A 23,843-nucleotide genomic window follows, 5' to 3' on the forward strand; every position below is an offset into this window, starting at 1 on the left:
AGTGGTTAATCTGGATTTCAAGGAGGGGGCAATAAATCAATTAACAAGCACTTATTATCCATCAGGAACTGTGGTAGGTAATGAGGATATAGTTTTCAAATGGATCTGTGATCGCATTCATTTTTGAAGTTCTTTCCAAAGATGTAGATCCCAACCCAGCCATACCCACCCAAGAGCCTCAAGTCTTTCCTTGATTTCTCCTGACATTACAGGGGTGCCAATGGAACACGTTAGGTCCTGTTACCCTTCACCCTCATCTGTAACTTGTCTCCTCTTCTTATCCGATATTTCCTGATGATGTCTTTTATTCCTGTTCTTTCATGTTCCTCATTGGTTATATGTTAGGGCTTGGTCACACCAACAAGTCTCACCATTGTCCTTTGTGTGATATTCATTTTTAATTTTTTGAAAATTGTCATGTTCCACATCTCATTAACTTTGATAGAAACTTGGTGGTAGAAAGCTTGACCTCTACTGAAGTGTAGGGGTAACTTAAGGGCATTTGCAATTTTCTGATCAGTTCTTTTGTTCCATTTCAATTTTAGACCCAATTCACTGTTTACTGATATCCTATGTCCCAGTTATACATATTGATGGACAAACTCTATAGACTGTCTATTCAAATACATGTTGCAATATAGGCACTAGACCAGCGTTGGGGAACCTTCCACCTTGAGGTCACATGTGGCCTTCTAGGTCCTTGGGTGCAGCCTTTGACTACGTCCAAGTCTTACAAAACAAATCTTTTTATTAAGGGGATTTGTTCTGTGAAGGTCACACTTGAAGACCTAGAGGGCCACATGTGGCCTCGTGGCCACAAGTTCCCCACCCTGCACTAGACATTCTTTATCCACTTGGTCTTTCCTATGTGGATGATCAGGACAAACTCTCTTGTATAGTTATAGATCTATTCCAGGAGGCTTTGTGGCATTATAGGACTTGATACATCTAGCACAATATCATTAACAAAGAGAAACATCTGGAGAGTCTTACTCTCCTCAGGGAATTTCTCTTCAGCTTGAAATGTGTGCTGTGGTAATGTGTGTCCTTTACCCCGGTGGTAAACATTTTTGATATTTACATCTCCCTGTTTCATGCCTGTCTCATTGTTAGATAAAATTATTTCTACTATATTTTTCAAAGAATGTTGAGTGATTTTGATGTATAGATGAGGTATATTTTTTTCATTAGAAAAGGGCATTTAAGGTGATGTTTTATTCTACCAAATCAAATGGTTTCTCATAATCTATAAGCACAATGGCTTCTTGTATTCTTCATATACATCAATAGATTACAAAAAGGTAAAGATGTGGTATACTGACCACATTAATTATACAATAAAATTATACAATACATAATATACATGAAGTTACACATATTGCTTGCAATAATTTGCATGTTCTCTAGTCATACCTTTATAAATGCCACTTGCAATTAATGTATAAATTACTTTCATATGGACCTTATATAGGTAATAATATTAATAACTATTAATATCATTTATGTAGTACTTAAAGTGTGCAAGGCACTGTGCTAAGTGCTCCACAAATATCATCTTATTTCATCATTATAATAACCTTGGAAGATAGGAACTATTATTATCCCTAGTTTATTACTGAGAAAACTATTGCAAGCAGAGGTAAGAAACTGTCCAAGGTCATACAGCTAGTGCAGACCTTTTCCATTTTTTATTTTTGTTGTCTTTCCCTCCATTTTAAACCTTAAAACATTCGTGGAATGATTTTTGCTTTTGGATCTCTTGGTGAGCTTTCTTTAAACTGATGTTATGCTCCACTGCTTTGTTCTAATTTAGGAAATGCTACTACATATAATTGTCCAGTATCTTCTGTAAGCTTTTACAAATGCATTGATGTTTTGAACCAGTGTCACAATTGGCTGACATCTCTCTCATGTGGCAAGTTTGTCAAATATTTGCTAACTTGGGTGCTTTATGGACTTTGCTGGTCTTTTTGTTGTGGCCATACTTTTACATTGGTTAAATTTCTATATAAAATTATGCAGTTGGTGTCAATATCCTTTCTATTGTCTATTTCCCATTTTTCATAGTTGATTATATCTTTTCTCATTGTTATTTTTTCTGGCATTTTATGAATTCTGTCCTTTGCTCTGACAAATCAGTTGTCTGATTACATAAAGATGCTGATTCCGAAATAATTTCACATTGATAAGAAGTCTTTTACTGTCTGTGAATTTCCATTTTTGTGATATTATTTAATATTCATCATGTCCACCACCACTAATTCTTTTTTCTTAAAAAAATGCTCCCAGCATAAAGCAAGAGGTTTCTATGTTTGGCTTCTCTCTTTCCTTCTTGAACCACGCTTCTCCACTGATTCTCACTCTCATCATTTTTCCCATCTTTGTGATGAGATCACAAAATATCACAATGTACATTGATTCATTCTACATTTTGACTTTTTCATAAAAGGTCTCTCCTTTTTTGGTCCTCTGTAATCAATGTTGGTTCATATGCTGCTATTATTTTCATTATGATCCTTTTTTTTGTAAATATTTGTCAGTTCTACAATATAAGATGACCCAATACTCCATGCAATAATAATGTTTCTTGTTGCCTTTGGGTGTACAATAAAACTAACTCTGCCATCTCCTTTCCAAGTAGAATGTGTAAGCCATATTGAATTTACCTGTAAATTCCATTTTTACTTTTGTGTTGTTTTTATTTATGGCAAGAATGTGAAGCTTAGTATAATTTAGTTCCTCCAGTAGAAAATTCTTCTCATTGATTTAGAGATCTCATTTTTAGAATACCAATGGTCAGGTAAAAATTTATAGACCTATAAACAATCTAATCTATGTTTCCAACTTTAATAGCAAGAAGTACTTGACATTTCATATTCCTTTTAAGAGGAGAAATAGCTTTAAAAAAACCCCTAAAACCTTTATGTGTCTCTCAATTGCTTATTTTTTGTTTCTGTGAGTCCATGTCCCTGGAAAGGAAAGCATTTACGTTTTATTTGCCCAATTTCTTATTTTCTTGCCCATGGGAAAGTTCTGAGATGACTGAAATATTTTAGCAAGCTGCTTAGTGTGTTCACTCCTTTAATCAGTATTCTTGCTTAAGGTAGCTTCTGTTAGACAGATAACTACCTGCCTGACAAATTTCCAAACTGTGGATTTAATTGAAGTTATAATTCAACTTTAACTGGAACCAATAGTGATTGAACACCAAAATATTCAAGGTATAATTTTATTCAGAAGTAATTGAAGGCCATTTATTTGCCTCTTTCCCCATCCTTCATCATATCATCCTTTTCTATCACTCTGTATCTGTCAAGGCAGAAATGAAAACTTACTGCACAAGACTGAAGAACATTTTTTATTTTTCTTTTTTCATGAATCACCATGGTGAAAAAGATCATTGCTAAATGACCAACTTACTGGTGATGAAACTCTCCATACTTAGTGATATTGGGTCTCACTAAATCAGATTTGATCTGTTGCCAAGCCTGGTAGGTGCTTTCAAGGCTTATGTCCCTATCACAAAGCCTTCAAGAGCTCAAGTGAATTTCATCTCATGATGAAGCATCAGAATAAGATTTTTTTCGGACGTATAAGATGTACAAAACCAAAAATGCAGCAGTACCTGCTCTCCAGGATCTTACATTCTGCAGGGGGAAATAACATGTATACCCACAAGGATATACAAGGTAAATATCTGAGGAGGCTTAAGAAGGTCATGGGCAAAGGTCTCAAACAGAACTTTTAAACCAAGCTAGGGATTTTTTGAGACAAAGATGAAGAAGTAGATTGACAAGGGGAACATTTTGTACCAAGTCATGAAGACTGGAGATGAAATGTTGCATGTGAGCAACAGCAAAGAAACCTTTTGGCTGGACCACAGAATGTACTAAGGAAAGTAACGTGTAATAAGACTGGAAATAGAGATTGAAGCCAGGTTATAAAGACCTTGAAGAACCAGGGCAAGGAGTTTGTATTATATCCTAGAAGAAATAGGGAACCATTGGAGTTTACTGAAAAAGGGAATAACAAGGTCAACTTTGTACCTTAGTAATAAATGAAGTATCTACAATATGCCGATCATTGTACTAAGTGCTATGGGTACAAATATACAAATACAAAAGTTACACATTCCCTGCCTTCAAGGAGCTCCCAGTCTGCATACAGGAGGGCCACACACAGAGAGGAGAATTGGCCAGGGAAGGTAGTTCTGATCTGGGGAGTTACGATGATGATGAGCAGAGCACACACTTTCTGGTAGTAATGATAGTATTAATTTGATTGCTTTTCCCAGAGCAAGAATAAGGGTGAGGAGTTGTTCTTGAAGTGGCAGGGTAGATGGTAAGACATCCTGCCTCGCAGCTTCTTGTTTCTTGGTGGACCACCAAATAGGATATTGAAGGATGGTCTGGGGTTGGCCACACAGGGTAGGCTAGGAATATCACTTAAGCAGAAACATGGAGGATGGATGGAAGAGGGGAGACTCCTGGGGCAAAGATCGTATGTTAAAGCCCAAAGCCTAAATGTACAATAGCATGTAAGGGAAAAAAAGCACTTTCCTGACACAGTTGTATCACAGCCTACAAAATCGCCTTTGTTTTGTCTTTACTCTTCAGTTCTTTTCTTCTGGACAAACTCCTTTCTTTCTCTGTCTTTCTCACTAATCTTTGCCTTTCTATCCTGCTCCATTTTCTGCTTCTTCTCCATCCCTTTCCCTATTTTCCTTTCCTATCTGCCTCAACTCTTCCATGTCAGTATAAATCGTTGTTATTCAGTCGTTTCAGTCATGTCCTATTCTTTGTGATCTCATTTGCAGTTTTCTTGGCAAAAATACTAGATTGGCCATTTCCTTCTTCAGCTCATTTTTCAGATTCAGAACTGAGGCAAACAGGGTTAAGTAACTGACCCAGAGTCACATAGCTAGTCAGTGTCTGAGGTCAAATTAGAACTCAGGAAGAAGAGAAGCTTACTTCAGGCCAAGGACACTATGCCCTGTGCCACCAAGCTGCCTTAATTAGCTAGCCTTAATAAGAGAGTTGAAATACATTTTTACGATTTAGTTTTAATGCTTTATATCTCTCATTGTAAGAGAAAAAACAACAATCTAAATCTCTGTGTGTCTCTCAATTGCTTATTTTTTGTTCCTGCGAGTCTGTGTCCCTGCTTCTCTACCTTTGTCCAGTTTCTTATTCTCTTGCCATTTGGGTAAGTCTTAGGACATGACTAAAACATTGTAGCAAGTTTCTCAGTGTGATTACTTCCTTAATCAGTATTCTCACATAAGGTGGTGTCTACTAGACAGATAACTTGCTGCCTGACAGGCTGGCAAAGAATGGATTTAATTAAAATCATGATTATACTTTAAATGGAACCAATACTGATTGAAAAACAAATTACTCAAAGCAGAGATAATTTTGCTCAGAAGTAGCAGAAGCCAACTTACCTGCCTCTTTCTCCATTCCTTATCCCCCATCTTTCATTTTAAAACTATATATAATATTAAACTCCCAAACAATATACATTTTGTTACATAATTTAATATATAATAGTTTCCCTAGTATAGTTACTGGGGGCAACACTCATAACTATGAAACAAATAAAGACGATTAATTTCTAAGTGAAATTCTAACAGGCCTCATCATACTCTTCATTCCTTTAAAAAATCAGTGAGGCTCAAATTTTCCAGGGTTGGCCTAGACCCAAGAGCTAGGGGGTTCTTTCATTAAATGCTCTCTAATTCTTGCACACCACTCACAGCTGGGTCAAGTTCCTCTCGGGTGGTTTGAGGTCACCTTGACTGCCTTGTTTTTATAGGCAGAGGGACCAAAACCTAAGCATGGCCTAGGTGAGTATGTATTGCCTTTAAAGGCTTGCTGCTCTGGGTAAAGAAAGAGTTTCTGTAATTTAAAGAAATCTAATCTCCTCAGAGGGCACTGCTGGGCATTTCACTGACATCATGTTTGTTTTAGTCTTAACTGACTCAATAGCATGATCATGATGTAAAAAACAAAACACCACAGATGTAAATAGAAACAGACAAATGAGCAAAACTAGGGTCTCCTTTAGGTCAGAGCTGGAAGAAAGGCCAGTTAGTGTGAATGTCTATTCTACTGCCACTTATCTATACCGAGAGCCTTTCATTCAGCTTAGATGGTAAAATGTAAGAGAAATTAACTAATTGTCATCTGTTTTGAGAAAATGATACAGTATTTTTAAAGCACCTGGAACACAGTAGGCACTTAATAAATGCTTATTCCTGATTGTTACTGAGAAGAAGAGGGGTGAATAAGAAAATAATTTTCAAATTTGAAGTTCTCTTCTACTCAATTGAAAAAAATATATTCAGTGCCTCCTATGTGTTAGGTACTATGCTAGGTTCTGGGGAGACATACACACACACATACACATATACACACACACACACACACACACACACACACAAATAACACAATTCTTGCCCTTGAGGGAATTTCAGTCTACTAGAGGATATGTATATGAATGTGCAAATACAGATTACATATGAAATAATTAAAAGAAGGAGAGAGAGAGGGCGCTAATAATAGGGGTTGGTTGTTTTCCATTCTCAAAGGGGACCAAAATGACATTACTACGTTGGGGTCAAAGCACAGTGTGTCCAACTCTGGTTGATCAGACCAACATAAGCTCAGAAGGGTCTGCCACAGGTCAGATACTAATAGTCCATGCAACAATAGGGGTAGGATGATCAGGCAAGGCTGCTGATTGGAAGTGGTGCTTTAACTGTGCTTTGATGGAAGCTAGGGATTTTATGGAGTAGAAGGCAGGAGGGAGGTTGTTCTAAACATGGGGGACCATTTGTCCAAAGACACCTCACAGGTAGCAGATAAAATGTTGTTTACAGGAAACTGTAAGAATAAAGAATGTACAAGCAAAAGGGGTAACAGAGAATCACAGAATTTGAAAGTAATCTAGTCCAACCCATATCAAAAAGAAATCCCTTCTATAACACACCTAACAAATGGCCACTCAGCCTAAGTCTGAAACCTCCAGGAAAGGAAGCCTACTGCCTCTTGAAGCAGTCCATTCTTATGTTGGATGACTCTAATCATTAGGAAATTTTTATTCTTTTCTGAAATCAAGCTTAAATTTGACTCTTTGTAACTTCTGACCATTTCTCCTGATTTAGTCCTTTAGGGCTAAATGGAACAAGTTTGGCCTTTGGGGCCAAATGGAACGAGTCTATCCCTCATCTGTATGACAACGATCATGTCAGGATGACTATAATGTCTAACAATAATAATAATAATATAACACATAATATGAAATAAAACTCGGAAAGGTAGGTGAAAACCAGATCATGGAAGGCTCGAACAGCCCAGCTGAAGAGTTTGTAGTTTATACGAGAGGCAGTAAGAGCTACTGAAGACTTCTGAGTGTGGGAGAGGGTGAGCTGGTCAGTTCTTTGTTTTAGAAATATCAATTTGGCAGCCATGTGGAGGGATAGATTTTAGAGAGGGAAAAGGCTAGAGGCAGAGAAATCAAAGAAGAGGCTATTATAATATTCTACAGGAGGAGTAATAAGGACTTACACAAATATAGGGACTGTATGAGTGGAGAGAAGGGGATGAATGTAAGAATTACTGTGGAGATAGCATTGACAAGAGTTGGTCATGAAGTGGATATGGGAATTGAGGGAGAGGAAAGAGTCAAGGATTACCATAAAATTTGGAACCTTGGTAACCAGAAAGATGATGTTACCATGAAGAGAAATAGGGAAATTGGAAGGAGAGATGAGTTTAAGGGGAAATATAATAAGCTTCATTTTCAGAATGTTAAGTTTGAGATACATACAGAATATCTATATTGAGATGTCCAGTGGGTAGTTTGTAATGTAGGAAATCAGGAGAGAATTTAGGACAGAATATATAAATCTGGAAATGCATTAACCTAGAGTAGATAAACATATGGGAGACAATGAGGTCATTAAAAAGGGGAATATAGAGAAGAAAAGATGGTTCATGAGAGATCTTTGAAAGAACACTAACCTTAGTGAGTGGGGACAGAAAAATATGATTGGTGGTTGGTTGTTGTCCTTTGTTCTTGAAGAGGACCAACATGCCATCACTAAATTAGAGTCAAGTTATGTGTCCGACTGTGGCTTATCAGACCAATACAAGCTCACAATGCTCTATCACAGGTCAGGCACAAATAGTCTCTGTGGACATTTGGGGTGGATTCTCTAAATCTACATATCTCAAATTTCTTTTGAGCTCCTGAAATTCTGCTTTGTTCATGGAACACAGCACCTTTTTTGATACAGGCATGTGTCTCCCATGTCACATAATCAGTTCCAAAGTTTTTCAGAGAGAAACAGAAAGAATATGATGATTCATTCAGCAAAGGAGATCAAGAAACAAAAATCATACAGGATAATCAAGATTGAAAAGTGTCATGGAAGCCAAGGGAGTAGTTAGTGAGTGTCCAGGAAATGTCCAGTGGTTAATAATGTCAAAAGTTGCAGAGAGGTCAAGTAAAAGGAAGACTGAGAAAAGATCATTGTATTCAGCAGCTGAGAAATCATTGGGGATTACCTTGGATAAGGAAGTTTCAGGTGAATAGTGGGGTCAAAACAAGAATGTAAGGGACTAAGAAATGAGTAGGAAGGGAAGAAAGGCAGGTGCTATCGTAGAAAACCCTTTCAAAGAGTTTGGCTAGAGAGAAGAGGTATAGGCTGGTAGCCTGAAGGTATGTGAAATTAGTTAGGTGTGGTACCTATCTTATTCTCCACTAAAACCCTCCACATCCTGGCATGGAGATAACAAGATCAAAGGCTTCCAGGGCATGAGGTACACCATTTATGGAGGATTTATGAAAAAAAACAAACCATAGATGAAGATCAATGTCAATGAGAAGGTATGGGGGATTTGCAGTCTGTATTTGTGAAGGGAATACTCACATTAGTAAAAAGGCAGATGTGCAGAAGTGCCAGGCTTATCAATCAACTAAAAGCTCTGTGTAAATCATTTTAATAACAGGTTGGCTCTCATGTTTAACCCATTTATAATTCCTCTAAAATAAGATATAAATAAGTTGAACAAGCCTGATCTTGGGCTACTATAAAGTTTTTATTTGGGATCATTCTGAACAGTACACTGGAAATACTTCACATTAAAAATCATATTCAATTTTTCTGAGCAAATTTACCTATCAATCCTCAATCCATGTCCAAGGAAATATCTGATTTCAATTGATTGAATTGGTCTTGGTGTAACTGATACCTAATCCTGAAAGGATTAGGGTGCAGGAGATGTAAAAGGATGCAGTAATGCAAAAGAAAAAGAGGTGATATCTTGAATAAATTCCAATACACCTGGGGAATTTCCTTAAGAGGTAAATGGAGAGGGTGTATTTGATACATGCAGCTTATTTACTGTGTGTTCCACAACAACCAAAGACCTCTTGAAGGATGGATGGAATAGAGAGATATGGTTAAAGACCTCACAGACAGAAGGTCCAATCAATAAGGTATTTTCCTATCTTGCATCCCACCTGACAAGAGATCAATGGAAAGGCATTGTCTCTTTGTAACTTGTTGAAATACATGAAATTCAATCTTCACTTAAGAGTATAGACAGTCTGTGGTCTTAAAATGAAGTAATGAAAGGTGGGGAGAGCTTGGTTACATGTATTCAATGAAAATTATCTGTTTTACTTCTTTTGCATAGGCAGGTTGTAGAATGACACTCTAGAGAATAACAGGGATTTCCATTTAAACTAATTTTTTCCCATACTACTTTGGGTATACAAAGTCCTGCTGCTGTTTTCTCAAGTCACCTAAGACTGAGAACAGACTGCTTTTCTTTATAATTGTGTTTCTTCCTAGGTAGGTCAGATAGAGGAATTTTGTAGGTTTGAAGGATCATTGATTTAGGCCTAAAAGGGACATGAGGGCATTCAGTTCTAACTCCTCATCTTATAGATTAAGAATAAAATTTGGAAAGGTCACCTAGTTTGCCTAAGCTCACATGGGCAGTAAGTGGCAGACGTAAGATTTAAATCCAGGTTCTCTGATTCCATATCAAGCACTAGATTTCCTTTACAACTATGGGTTAATAAAATAATAATATTAAAATAGCTCAAATTCACATCATGCTTTTGCTATTCACAAAATACCACCACCAAGTGGATATTGCAGGATGGGGCAGCTGAAAGGATGAAGACAACTCAAGCTATGCCCTGGAGGATTGAGAGATCTGGACCTTATGTGTTGCTTAAGCAGGCAAATACAAGATAAACATAAAATGTCTGCTCAGCAGGACAATAAAATGTTTTTTCTTTTCATGTTGCTAACATCTGTTAAAGCGTCCTTGAATTTTTTGTTTCTTAAGCGCATCTTTTCGGGCTCGGGAAATAAATAGCTACCCCCAACCTGAGATAACTTTGTACAGAGAAACTTTCTCTCTCTCTCTCTCTCCTCTGTCTTCCCCCTCATATGTGTGTGTGTATATATATATATAATATATATATATATATATATACATACATATATATGTATGTATGTATGTATATATGTTTATAGTGTTAAGGCACATCATACATGCCCAGTCATTTGCTAAAATGAGAAAGATCAGAGTCCCCACCAGCTGAGAATACTGGTAAATCCAAGGGTCATAGACACTAACATTTATGCTGATGCCAGTTTACTTTCCTGGAACAAATGCATTGTGACCTTCCTTTAGCCCAGCAGTTCAGGCAAGAGTTTCATTAAGACAGAGAAGCATGAGATGTCTTTTTCATACCTACTTTGAAGTGGGGGAAAACACCCAGCTTCAGAGTGCTGATGGGTCATGGAGATTAGATAAGTGCTTCATTTTTTCTCATAAAGAATTAATTTATCATAAAGAGTTAAGCTTCTCTTTGTGATCTAAATATTGAGCCATTCTTTCCACCTTCGACCTTCCTATTACTCTCTAAGCAGCTCAGTATGGCATTTTTCTCAGTTCTCAAGAGACTTTCCCTAAGTTTCTCTGGTGACTGGGTTATTGTTTAAAAGAGACCTAGGATAACCTCACTTTGGCCTAGAAGTTTCTGGTATAATTATAAGTACTAAGAGCCAACAGGCACATCCAACTAGAGGTAAATTTTGGGTGTAAACCAAGTACAAATGCACCATTTTTTTACTTAAACAGTCAAAATTTTTCCTTCCATAAATATGCATTTTAGTAACCTAAGAAAATCCCAGGTGATCTAAAAATATATTCTTAATGTCAGAAATGTATCTATCAAAAAGAAAAAACCTGCAGTTTATCATCTCAGTAGTTCATATCTTTCCATGTGTTTCTGACATATGGATATACATGAAACAATTCTAATTTCAGAGGCTTTAAACTTTAGAATAAAATCTCTATATGATTGGCTGTTGTTTTTTTTTTAAACACTTGTATTCTTCCCCTTCTTTTATCCCCTACATCCAATCTATCACCAAGACCTCTCTTTCTTTCTTTAAAATCTTTCTTGGAGTTACCATTCCTCTACATTTAAACTGCTGTTATCCTAATTCAGCCCTATTGCCACTTCATATCTGGGATCCTGTTATCTGATTCCTTTCCTTTCTTTAGTCCTAGTCCTGCAGACCTCAACCACTATAATCATACAACGACATCCCTTATCATCTTTCTTCTCAGCTCAAGAACATCCTATGGCTTCTTTTATTGTCCACTCACAAGTTTAAACTTTTCTCATTGGATTAAGCATACTAGTGGAGGGAACATTAGTCTTAGGGTCAAGATTTCACATTACAGTTGTTGTTTGAAACCTGAAATGTCATTTATTTCAACTTTTCATTTTATGAATGTGGAAAATGAGGCCTAGAGGAGTCAAGCAAATTACCTAAGCTCATATAAGCAGCAAGTGACAAAGCTAGAATTCAAAATGAAGTTCTTTGACTCTAAATTGAGAGATTCCCTTCTACATGGCATTATGCTATGCACTGAGAATACACAGATAAAGACAAAAACAGTTCCTGGCTTCAAGGATCTAGCAAATGTGCATGTATAATTTTTTCTTCTTTTAAATATATACATATACATTTAATATTTTATTTTCCCCAATCACATGAAAAAGAATTTTAACATTTTTTTAAAATTTTGTGTTTCAAATTCTCTCCTTCCCTCCTCTCACCTCATTGAAAAGGTAATCAATTTGATATAGGTTATACATGTACAGTCATGCAAAACATATTTCCATATTAGTCATGTTGTAAAAGAAAACACAGACCAAAAAACCCCACCCAACTACAAGAATAATAAAGAAATTTTTAAAAAGGATGCTTTTATCTACCTTCAGACTCCTTCAGTTCTTTCTCTAGAGACAGATAGCATTTTTCATCACGAGTCCTTTGGAATTGTCTTAAATCACTGTATTACTGAGGATAGCTAAAGTTATATTGTTCATACAATATGGCTATACAATGTGTCCTCTCATTTCACTTTGCATCAGTTCATGTAAGTGTTTCCCGGTTTTTCTGAGAGAATCCTGCTTGTCATTTCTTATATCTCAATATTATTCCATCACAATCATAAACTACAACTTGTCCAGCCATTTCCCCAGTGAATGGGCATCCTCTCAATTTCCAATTCTTTGCTACCACAAAGAGAACTGCTGTACATACTTTTGTACATCTAGGTCCTTTTCCTTTTTGTTTTTTATCTGTTTGGAATACAGTTGCATGTCTGATTAAAACAGAATGTATTCTTAAAACAACTGGATACAGAGTAATACAGTGTGTTTGCATATCATAAGTAAATATAATGTAATTTGAGGAAGGAGAGAGCTCTAGTGACTCAGGCATCAGGAAAGGCTTTATGTAAGAGGATGCATATGTGTGTATGTGTGTATGTGTGTGTGTGTGTGTGTGTGTTCATACTTCATTGCCGAAGAAGACCATGCCATCAGAGAAATGATGACATGACTTGCACTTGACTTTGTTTTGAGTGAGGGAAGGCTGTGTACGTCACCAGCCTCACTTCTCTGCCTCACTTCTCCTCCAGAGCCATCTGAATCCAGTGACCAGATATTCATCAGGATGACTGGAAATGACCCAGGATGAGGCAATTGGGGTTAAGTGACTTGCCCAAGGTCACACAGCTAGTGAGTGTCAAGTGTCTGAGGTGAGATTTGAACTCAGGTCCTCCTGACTTCTGCACTGGTGCTTTATCCACTGCACCACCTCGCTGCCCCATAGGAAGATGTATATAAGCTGAGTCTTAAAAGAAGTTAAAGAATCTAAGAGTCAGGGGAGAGGAAGCAATACTTTCCAGACGTGGGGAATGGACTCTGCTAAGGCACAGAAACAGGGGACAGAATACTTGGTTCAACCAACAGGAAGTAGACCATATTGTCAAAAAAGTAGATTGTGTGATGGAAAGTAATGTGAAATAAGCCTGGAAATGTAGGTTGGAGTCCTGCAGTGAAGGGTTTTAAATACCAGTCAGAGATTTTTAAATAAACGTTTTTAAATAAACATTCAAAGGGTTTTAAATACCAGTCTGCATTTTATTCTAGAAGCACTAGGGAGGTAGTGAAGGACTTTTTTTTTTTTAAGCAGAGGAGGTATGACCCAGTCAGACTAATGTTTTAGGAAGATTATTTTGGCAGTTGTATAGAGTGGTGGTATCAAACTCAAATAAAAATGGCTACTCACAATCCATGGATCTAACAATCCATGTGGGCCTTATATTGACTTAGAAAACCACATGTTTATATATTTTCTTTCTTATTAATTTTTTTTGTTAAATATTTCCCAATTACATTTAATCAGGTTTGGGCCCATTCAGGAGTGATGAGGGATGCATGAGGCCATCGGGCCATGTTTTTGATGTCTTTGGTGTAGAAAACGGATTGGAAGGGAGAAAGACCAGAAGCAAAAAGAAGAGTTAAGAGACTATTATGTCAGTCCCATTGAGAAGTGATGAGTGCCTGATTTAGGGGTGTATACATGGGAGTGGAAAGGAGATATGATTGAACCAAAATCAATAGGACTTGGCAACTGATTGGATATGGAAGGTGAGAGAGTGGGAGGGGAAAAAGGCAAGGATGGTTCTGAGATTGTGAACTGGGTAATTGGGAGGTATCCTCTTCTGTTGATCATGGTACCCTCAACAGAATAAGGAAATTTGAAGGATGGGTAGACTTAGGGGAAGAGATAATGAATAGCTTTTTAGAAATGTCAAGCCTGAGATGCCTAAAGGGATATATGTGGAGATATTTAGCAAGCAGGTAACAATAAAGGACTAGAACTGAAGAGAGGTTAGGGCTTGATATAGAGATTTAGGAACCATCTGCATAGAGATGACATTTGACTTCATGGAAATAATGGGATCACCAAAAGAGTGGGTATAGAGAAAGGAAGGAAGAAGGTCTAAGACAGAGTCTAGAGGAATAGTCACTCTAAGGGGTGGTAAATGAGTAATGAAGCAGCAAAAGAGAGTGAGGAAGAATGGTCAGATAGGTAGGAGAATCAGAAAGAAGAGGTGTTAGAGAAAGAATTAAGTGGTGTTACAAAGTCAAAGGAAGAGAGAATGACTAGGAGGAGAGGGAGGGATGTCGTTGTCCAAAACTACATAAAGGCCAAGATTGCGGACTGAAGAAAAGCCTTCAGGTTAAAAGAATATTGGTAATGTTGGCTTTGCTGAGAAGTGAGTAGCTGGTAAGGAAGTGGAAGCAATAGCTATCAATGACCTTTTTAAGGGGTTTGGTCAATAAATGGAGAAGTAACAAAAGAAAATAGCTTGAAAGAATAGTAGAGTCATGTAAGATTTTTTTTAGGATGGGGTTAGGAGGAGGGACCATAGGTAGGTTTATAATCATAGTAAAGGATCCAGTAAATGAGAGACTGGGAGAGAAATACAGACAGATTGAGAGAGAGCGAGAGACAGACAGAGACAGAGAGAGAGAATTATCAAAGAAATAATCTGGAGAGAGAAGGAGAGGGTGGGATCAGCAGCCTCATAGAAGGAATAACCTCCAGAAACTGGAACAAAGGAAGATGTATACTGGGGATCGGGGTGTGCAGCTGAATGACTGTAACTAGGGCATGGTAATTTGGGTTTCATCCTTAGGCATGAAAATTTAAGAAGTGCTAATAGCACATGACAGCAACATAGAAACAACTGAGTTTAGTACCTTTTTAGCAAAAGTTAACCAATGTTAAAATAAAAAGCAACTATATACTCCACTTCCTCTCCTACATGAGCTCTTCCTTAGCCTGGCTTTTCTGTACTCCCATTTTCTCCTCTTGGTAGTGTCCTAGGATCTCTCCTCACTTGGGCACATTTTATGCTACTTGTCTTAGGCCTGTTCTATGAAGCTTACCCCCAGTGCAGGCACCAAAAATTGCTTTTTTTGATGACTTCCAGGGAAGAGGAGAAGCAAGTGCTCATAATAGATGGCCTCATTTTTCTCAATAGAATAAGAGGAGATGTTCCTTGCTAGGAGGAAAAGGGGTAGGGACAACATAGGGGTCCTGAACAGGAAAAGAAGGACACTATAGGGAATGTGAATGTCAACTTGGGAAAAATAAAAAGTGTTGTTGATTTATGAAAACCTAGTTAAAGTTAGATAACACATTTGTAATAGACCAGTCAATACAGTTGCAGATTTTTTCTGGAGGTATTCAGCAATGTGCAAACAGAGAAGGTAGATGATGGGGAAAACCCAGGAGAGGGTCTGCGCAAAGTGGGAGCACTGACAGGTTAAGAGGACATGTGACCCAGGGGCAGAGAACAGTGTATAATTGAACATGTTAATTATAAGATTGATATTGAAAAGAGAGGATGATAGGACCAGATGGTCTTGGAGAACAGGTATTGGTAGAGTATTATAGTAGCAAAGAATAGGCAGCTATATTTACAAGTTGTATGATCCTGGGCAAGTCACTTAATCTCTTTGTGCCTCAATTTCCTCATATGTAAAATGGGTGTGATAGTATTTACATTGCCTACCTTACACAATTGTTTTGAAGAAAGCAATTTATAAACCTCAACATGCCACTGACCAAACCACATGTATGGAATACACTCCTTCTCTTACCTGAAATTCATAGATCCTTTCTTTCTTTAGTAATTAATAATAATGATAGCTAACATTACATAGCATTTACTCCGTGCCAAGGACTGTGATAAGGGCTTTACAATCATTATCTTATTTGAGTCTCCCAATAACCCTGGAAGGTAGCTGCTATTATTATCCCCATTTTACAGATGAGGCAAACAGAGATTTGTGACTGTAGCACCAATGTGATATTCGCAGTGCCTATGGTGGCCATGAATATCCCAGCACAGTTCTGAACCTTGAAATACCACAGACTGTCCACATGGAAGACAGAACCAAAATGATGATTCAGACACCAGAAAGCCAAATGCAACATAGTAACAAAAATCTATACACAATACCAATGCAGAGAACACACCATCCCCAAACCTTCCTCCTGCTGGGCTTCCCACAAACCAGCTCCATTAAATACAACACGGACAAGCTCTTTCACTCACACTAGCCAGGTGCCTACTTACCTGCGTCCTTCCTAGCTCTGATTGCTCTCTGACTTCTCAGCTCTGCTCTAGCCCTGCCTCTTCCTGCTCCGCCTTTTCCTGCTGCACCCATTCAGCAAACTCCTCCCACCACAGGCTCCATGTGACTCAGACTCATGTGACTCAGGCTTCCATGTGACTTAAGCAGATCACATGAGCCTATTAATGGTTGGGAAAGATCTTCCCATTAAGAAGCAAAATTATATTAACAATAACAAAAATGTATTATCAATACAGTGACTTGCCCAGGGACATACAGCTAGTAATGTCTAAAGCTAGATTTGAATTCTGGTCTTGGTAAGCTCCTTGGTGGAGCTATCAAAGAGAGAGAAAAAGGACTTTATATATATACATATACACACACACACACACACACACACATATACATATATATAAGTATATAATTATAGTTGATCTTTTTGTGGTTTCCAAAGACTGGAAAACTAAAGGAGTGCCCATCATTTGGACTGACCATGGGATTGTCTGAACGGATTGTGGCATGCAATGTAATAGAATACTATTGTGCAGTTTCGTAGAAATCTGAGGAGACTTAAATGATCTGATGTAAAATGTGGTGGACTGAACCAGGGATGGAATTTATACAATGACAGCAACATTGTAAAGACAAGCAACTATTCAAAGATTTAATAACTCTGATCAACATAATGGTGAATCACAATTCCAGTGGACTAATAATGAGGCATGCTACCTATTTCCTGACAGAGGTGAGAATGAGGCATATATATTTTTGGACATGGTAAATGCTGGTTTGTTTTACTGAGCTATGCTTTTTTGTAACAAGGTTTGGTTTTTTTTGTTTGCTTGTTTTGTTGTTGTTGTTGTTTTCCCTCAATGGTAGAAGGTGACAGGGAGGGAGAAAAATATTTTTGTGTTGATTAAAAAATAAATAGAAAAAAATTAAAAAGCAGTTCAAACACCATCTTCTACATGAAACCATTCCTAGTGCTCCCAACTGTGAGTGGCTTCCCTCCCAAGTTGCTTGAATTTAATTACTTGATTTATTTGTTTGCTATGTATATTTATATGCATACCTACCTTTTTCCTCAAAATTAAAATGTAGGCACTTTGCTGGTAAGGATTATTTCATTCTGTATATTTATAGTCTCAATGCCTATACAGTACCTGGTACACAGTATACAATAAATACTCATTGGTTGGTTGATTGATTGTTAATTTCACAACCCTACCTAGCCAACCTTATTTCCCATTCTTACCAAGCTTGCTATCTTGGTCAGGTAGCTCTCTTTACTCTCACACTTTCTGCTTTGTCAATACAGTTTTAACTTTATTATCAATTTACTCCCAAAGTTCAGGTTGTCTTTATTTTAAGTTTATTTTAAATGTGTTAGCACTTGCCTCATGTAAGTAAGTATTAGGGGCTGCTGGGCTGGGAGTTTATAGTAACAACTGTTAATTGCAACTTTATTTCTTGAAAATGCATTTCTTTAAAAAATGATGTCATTTGCAAATAGCAACATATATAAGATAATCCTGTGTCCATTTTCATTATGCTCTCATGGCATTATGTCAGGGTTTAACAGCTAGGGGTTTTCCTTGTAAGTTACTGTTATAATAATTTCCATATCAGCAGCTTTGTTTAGTAGTTTTGTAGGTTTCAAAAACGTGGAGAACAGAACCTAGTTGTCTTAGGACTGATTCTGTTATTTTTTCTTTTAAAAATATTTATTTATTTTTAGTTTTTAACATTTGCTTTTATAAGGGTTCTAAATTTCCACCCTCCTTCCACTCTCCCTTCCCCACCCCAAGACAGGATGCAATCTGATATAGGCTATACATGTATGATCATATTAAACATATTTCCACATTGGTTATGTTGTATAAGAAGTGATTCTGCTATTTTCAAAGATAAATGCTAGCATTTATCAGCTACTTCATATCTAGTCAATAGCTTTACCAGTGTAGGAGGCTATGGCCACACTCCATACTCAAGTAAGGTAAAATATATTTACTGAGGATGGAGAAATAAATATGAAGGACTTGGCCAATATGGAAAGTGTTGACTAGAGGTTTTCTAGCATCCCTTTAAGCTCTAAATACTATGATCCTGGGATCTTCCATTCTTCATCTAAGTTGGTTTAGGAGATTGGTCCAGCCTCAAAACTGTTAGATATAGCCCCAACCTGGAGTGGAACTGAAAAACAATCCTGGTAGCTAACATCTTTGTGGGATTTGAATTAAGGGAGAAAATTGGGTATAGCTGGTGTATGTTGTTGAATTGCCCAGACATCATTGGATGGAGAAGGGTACCATTGGGCAGCTTTACCAATGGAATAGAGATTGGGTAAATTTCTGATTTTAGAAGAAGAATATTAGTGCTTAGGGTTACTCTACCTCACCATGGAGTTTGTGCTTAGGAATTCCATATAGAAGGATCAGGAGTGTCAACTGGTCTAAGGACAGAACTTTAAGAACAGAAGGTCTATCACTCTGAGAGAGAAAGTCCCATAATAGCTAATGGAGGATGCTTGTGAATAAACACCTTAGTTGGGGTCTTCAAAAAACTGTAGCCAAAATAACTAGAGGGATGAGAATAATTATCTGTCATAGTAAGGACCAACCTTCATATTGGAACTTCAAGTGATGCTGGGGAATATTTAAGGTGGACACCATGGGTAGTGTTTATCTTGTAATTCACCTGATGCAAAGGGTAAGATTCTTTTTGCTTACTCTTTCCCTTCAAATAAGGCCAGATGCTTATCACTGTAAAATTAGACCAGTATCCAGGTGTTCACTTAAGAAATTATTCCAAGTTTTCTAAAGACAAGAGAAATGTGAAAATTCACCCAGATGAGCTATGAGCCTTTAAGAGTTATATAAGTACAAGCCATAACTCAACCAAAGTCTCATTTTAGCCAAGTTCATTAACTTTCTGTCAAACCAAATGGAACCAAACTAAAACCTCCCCTCTAGTGAAGAAGGAAATTACCAAGGAGAGACAGCAAAAAAAGAAAGTGAAAAGCCTGGATAAAGCACAGAACTGTATCACCAGGTCATAGAGAATGTTGCCAAGAAACCTTAGAGGTCACATAATTCAACACTTTCATTTCAGAGAGTGAAGAATCTGAGATACAGTAACAAAATCAAGATGCAAACCCATGTCAGATAGATAGCCCTAAAATACCTGAGAATTGGGTTGCTTTTTTTGTATTCAAAATAATACGTATGCCATAAATATGTTATTTGAGATTAAACTTAATCTCCATTTTCTAGAACCATAAAGAAATGATCAGAGCAAGTCTTACCTGCCTACTTTTAAAGTCTCAGCTATCATTCCTGCCTCCCCTAATAATTTATCATTAAAATTAGTTTTCTTAAAGCTCAACCTAGTTGTTGTTCATTGTTGTTGTTGTTTGTTTATTTTGATTTTTTTAGTCTGAATCTTTCTGTTGTGCCCAAGCTGGAAGTTCAATAACCATTTATACTTAGTCAACTTACTTTTGCTCTACTCCCAAAAATCTTATCCCTCTCTTCATGGGGCCCAATAAAATGTCAAATTCAGTTGATTTACAATGAACAATAGGTCATATTTTCAAAGTTATAAACATTAGATGCGTCATACATGGCCTACAATGCCTCAAAAGATTATGAGGCTCAAAGGAGCTCAAGTCCATCCTGTGAGTACTGACTCTTCTTTCTAGAGAATTAGGTTCTCTTTCTGGGACCTCCCTGACATGAATTTCTCCAGAAAAATCTAAAACCTGGAGTCCAGAAGATCTGAGTTCAAATCCAACCTCAGACACTTACTCAGACACTTACATGGCTTATGGTCTTTTCAAATATGGGTGACAGGATCTGCTGCCACAAAGGTATCCAGTGCATGTTTTGGGTATTGGGTTTAAGAAAGTCTTTGTTTCACCCCATAGGTAATACATGACTTAAAGAGCTCAAAAACATTCATGAACAAACACAGAAAATACATAAAGTTCAAATAGCTCATTATACTAATTACACTTTCCCTGCAAAGTATAGACTTTTTATGAAACTTTTAAATATTTATTTTGCATATACTTCAGAAGATCTGTATTAGATGAGCAACTAAAGGTAATTATCATGGAGATTTAGCAAAGTCCAGATTTTTTTTCCCATCTGTGTGGCTTTAGTGCTTCAGCTAATAGTAACTAATAGCTTTTATGTAGTGCTTTAAGGCTCACAAAGAACTCTATGAATATTATCTCATTTTAGTCTCACAACAACTCTGGAAGGTAAGTGCTATCATTATCCCAATTTTATAGATGGAACAACCAAGGCAGAGGTCAAGTGACTTGTACAGGGCCACACAGATAGTAAGTGTCTGAGGTTAGATTTGAACTGAGATCTTCTTGACTCCAGGTTCAGCCCTCTATCCATTGTATCAACTAGCTACTGCTAGATAGTCCTAGCTATAGGATCTTCCTGTCTTAGCTATAGGACTCTATTAAGGAAATTCCATTTTTGAGTCTTATTCTTTTTCCACAGTGAAGCTGCCATGTAACTCTCAAACTCAGAAATTCTCACCCCATAAGGTAACCCCCCATTGCTGGAAATGTCTGCTTCTCAAAATTGCTGATCCCTAACCCATCGATGGAAAAAGAAAGAGATAAAAGAAGATAGCCTGCTGAGATTGGATTAAAGGTCCAGTCTCAGGTTCACCTATGTTAGCACGTTTCCTGCCGCCATGTGCTTCTGTGGCAAGTTTCTATTGATGTTTCTGGGTGTAGATGTTTGGAGACAGAAATCCATCCTCCCCACCCCCAAACACACACCTTTCTTCATCTCAGTTTATGCACAAGGAATAAAACCAACAATAATAACAAGAAAAATTCAGTAAGATTCTATCATCTTGACCCCAATTGTCCATCACCTTTGATGTAGCTCCCAGACACAAGGACACCACTTAAGAGTTCCCTATGTCATCTCATCAAGAAATTCCTGACTTCTCCTGTTATATTTTATTTCACAAAATGAATCTCCCAGTAATTTTGTAAAGTTTGATGCCACAAAACTAGGGGAAAAGCAACATGAATTGACTGAGGAATTAAGCTACATGATGTTGTGCACTTTGTTAGTGAGGCATTTTTCATCCCCTATTCCAAATCTTATCATCTCCCTTTCAAAAGAAGTTAACATTTATATTGTGCTTTGTGATTTACAAGGTGCTTTGCATATATTATCTCATTTGAGTCTTACACCAGCCTTGTGAAGTGTGGGGTGCTGTTATTATGCCACTTTGACAGATGAGGAAAATTGAGGATTCTAGAAATGCGGTGACTTACCTGTAAAAGAGGACAGCTAGAATGTGTTGGGGACATGATTGATCTTGGGTCCTCTTGATATCAAATCCTGTACTTTTTCCAAAATTCCACGCTGGCTTCCCTCATTTCCTTATAAGAGAAAGAATATATCTTTTCATCGTGGACTGAGGAGTGTTAATAGTTGGATATAGTGTGCAAATTATAAAAAATATAGTGTGCAAACCACTCAATTAGGAACCTCTCCTGAGTAATTACAACCACTTCTAGAAAGTTCTTTTTGTTCTTCAAAGTAAACAGCATCTTACTGATGATTACTTGAGATGAAAATGATTTTAGTAATTTTCCACTGTAAGGGGTGTTAACAAGGACCAGATTGACTTTAGCTACAGGACTACTATCAACCCTCAGAGTCACTGTTCTCTGAAGTGGTGTTTTGGCATCTCAGCCTTTGAGCATGTCATGGCTTCAGGTATTCTAGGCAGTTCCCTTCCCTTCCCTTCCACAAAATTACTTTACTCAGAGGTTCAAGACTTACCAGAACTTTGTTCTGGAACCATTGGAAGGAGTTAGGTGTACATTATTTGGTTGTGATGTAAAAGATCACTGGATCTGGGATCAGATAAAGGAAATAAACATTTATTAAGATAGTTCTACAAACCAGACACCACAGTGATCTAAGCTCCTTAGAAATATCTCATTTGATTTTTCACAACAACCGTTTGAAATAAGTGGTGTTATTATCCCCATTTTACAAGATGTTGAGATATTGAGGCATGAAGAGATTAAGTAACTTGCTCAAGGTCATACAAGAATAATATATGGCATTTTATGTTATAACTAGTAAGTATCTGAGACTAGATTTTCTTGCCTCCAGGTTCTGCACTCTCTATAGCATGACATCTATCCCAGCTCTGCTATTAACTAGAAATGTGACCTTGGGCAAAATATTTAACCTCTATGAATCTCAGTTTCCTCGTCTATAAAATGAAGAGGTTGTATTAAGTGAGAATTCTGTCCTCTCTCCCTGTAAATTCCATACTTCTCCATTTTAATTTGGTTTGTTGAATTCTTCCCATGTGGTGGGTGTATCCTTTTTCTTCCCCAGGTATAACCAAGTGACAAGATCTTCCCTTATTCCTCTCTCTCAGGAAAGAGTTGCAGTTCTATGTAGTGACAAATGGCTGGGGCTGAAGGAGCGGAGAGAAATGAATTAACCTAGGAGATGAACTATATACTCTCTAGTTACAAAATCTATGATCAGGATGCTAAATCCTTTGAGAGAGAGATTAAGCATCAGAATAAAGAATGACTGAGGAAAATAGGATGATTGGTTTATTTCTTTAATTTTGTTGAATATTTTAAGAATATTATATATACACATACATTCACACATACATATACACACATATACATATAAATAAATATAATATATGTGTATCTATATATGTGTGGATATGTATTTATATATGTGTGTATGTTTGTGTATATATATCTACATCCATATCTATCTATATCTATATATCTGTATGTATGTATGTGTGGTGTGTGTATAGTTTCTTGTGGAGGGAATCAGGAAAGGCTTATATCCCTGGAAACGATGGAGGGGAAAAGAAGGCTCAATGAGGAGACAGCCATTTAGGGATGGAAGGAAAGGGAAGGAGTAAACAAGATTCAATATCTTGTGCTTACAATCACTAAGGACTTGAACTTTCTCTTCATCTCTCTGCCAGCTTCTAAAGAAACCTGGCAGAGGAATCTGAAGGATTAGACCTTAGACACATAGACCTAGGCCAGCTCCCTCTTTTCTTCTAGTGTTGCTAGGTGAAACCATGGGATAACTTATGTAGCTCTGGAGTCAGCTATCTGGAGAATTATGGAACCTGAAGGAATGTATTCATACTTTAAGATCTGTAAGGTCTAGGGTAGTTTCTCCACTGCCCATAACAAAGGGGAAAAAATGAAAGAGGGAAAACAGGAAGAAAGGAAGGGAAGGGGAGGGGAGGAA

General features: G+C 37.2%; 1 long non-coding RNA gene across 1 annotated transcript in view; it reads right to left on the reverse strand.

Annotated features, from left to right (window-relative positions):
- LOC140500839 (uncharacterized) overlaps positions 1 to 22,449 on the reverse strand; it is a 76,787-nt gene extending 54,338 nt beyond the window's left edge. The window contains exons 1-2 of the long non-coding RNA XR_011965908.1: positions 22,374 to 22,449; positions 21,860 to 21,967 (exon numbers count right to left, since the gene is read on the reverse strand). This is a non-coding gene — a long non-coding RNA (uncharacterized lncRNA). The remainder of the gene's footprint in view (positions 1 to 21,859; positions 21,968 to 22,373) is intronic.
- Between the last annotated feature and the right edge of the window lie 1,394 nt (positions 22,450 to 23,843).

Source organism: Notamacropus eugenii, chromosome 4, assembly GCF_028372415.1.
Source record: "Notamacropus eugenii isolate mMacEug1 chromosome 4, mMacEug1.pri_v2, whole genome shotgun sequence".
NCBI lineage: Eukaryota > Metazoa > Chordata > Mammalia > Diprotodontia > Macropodidae > Notamacropus > Notamacropus eugenii.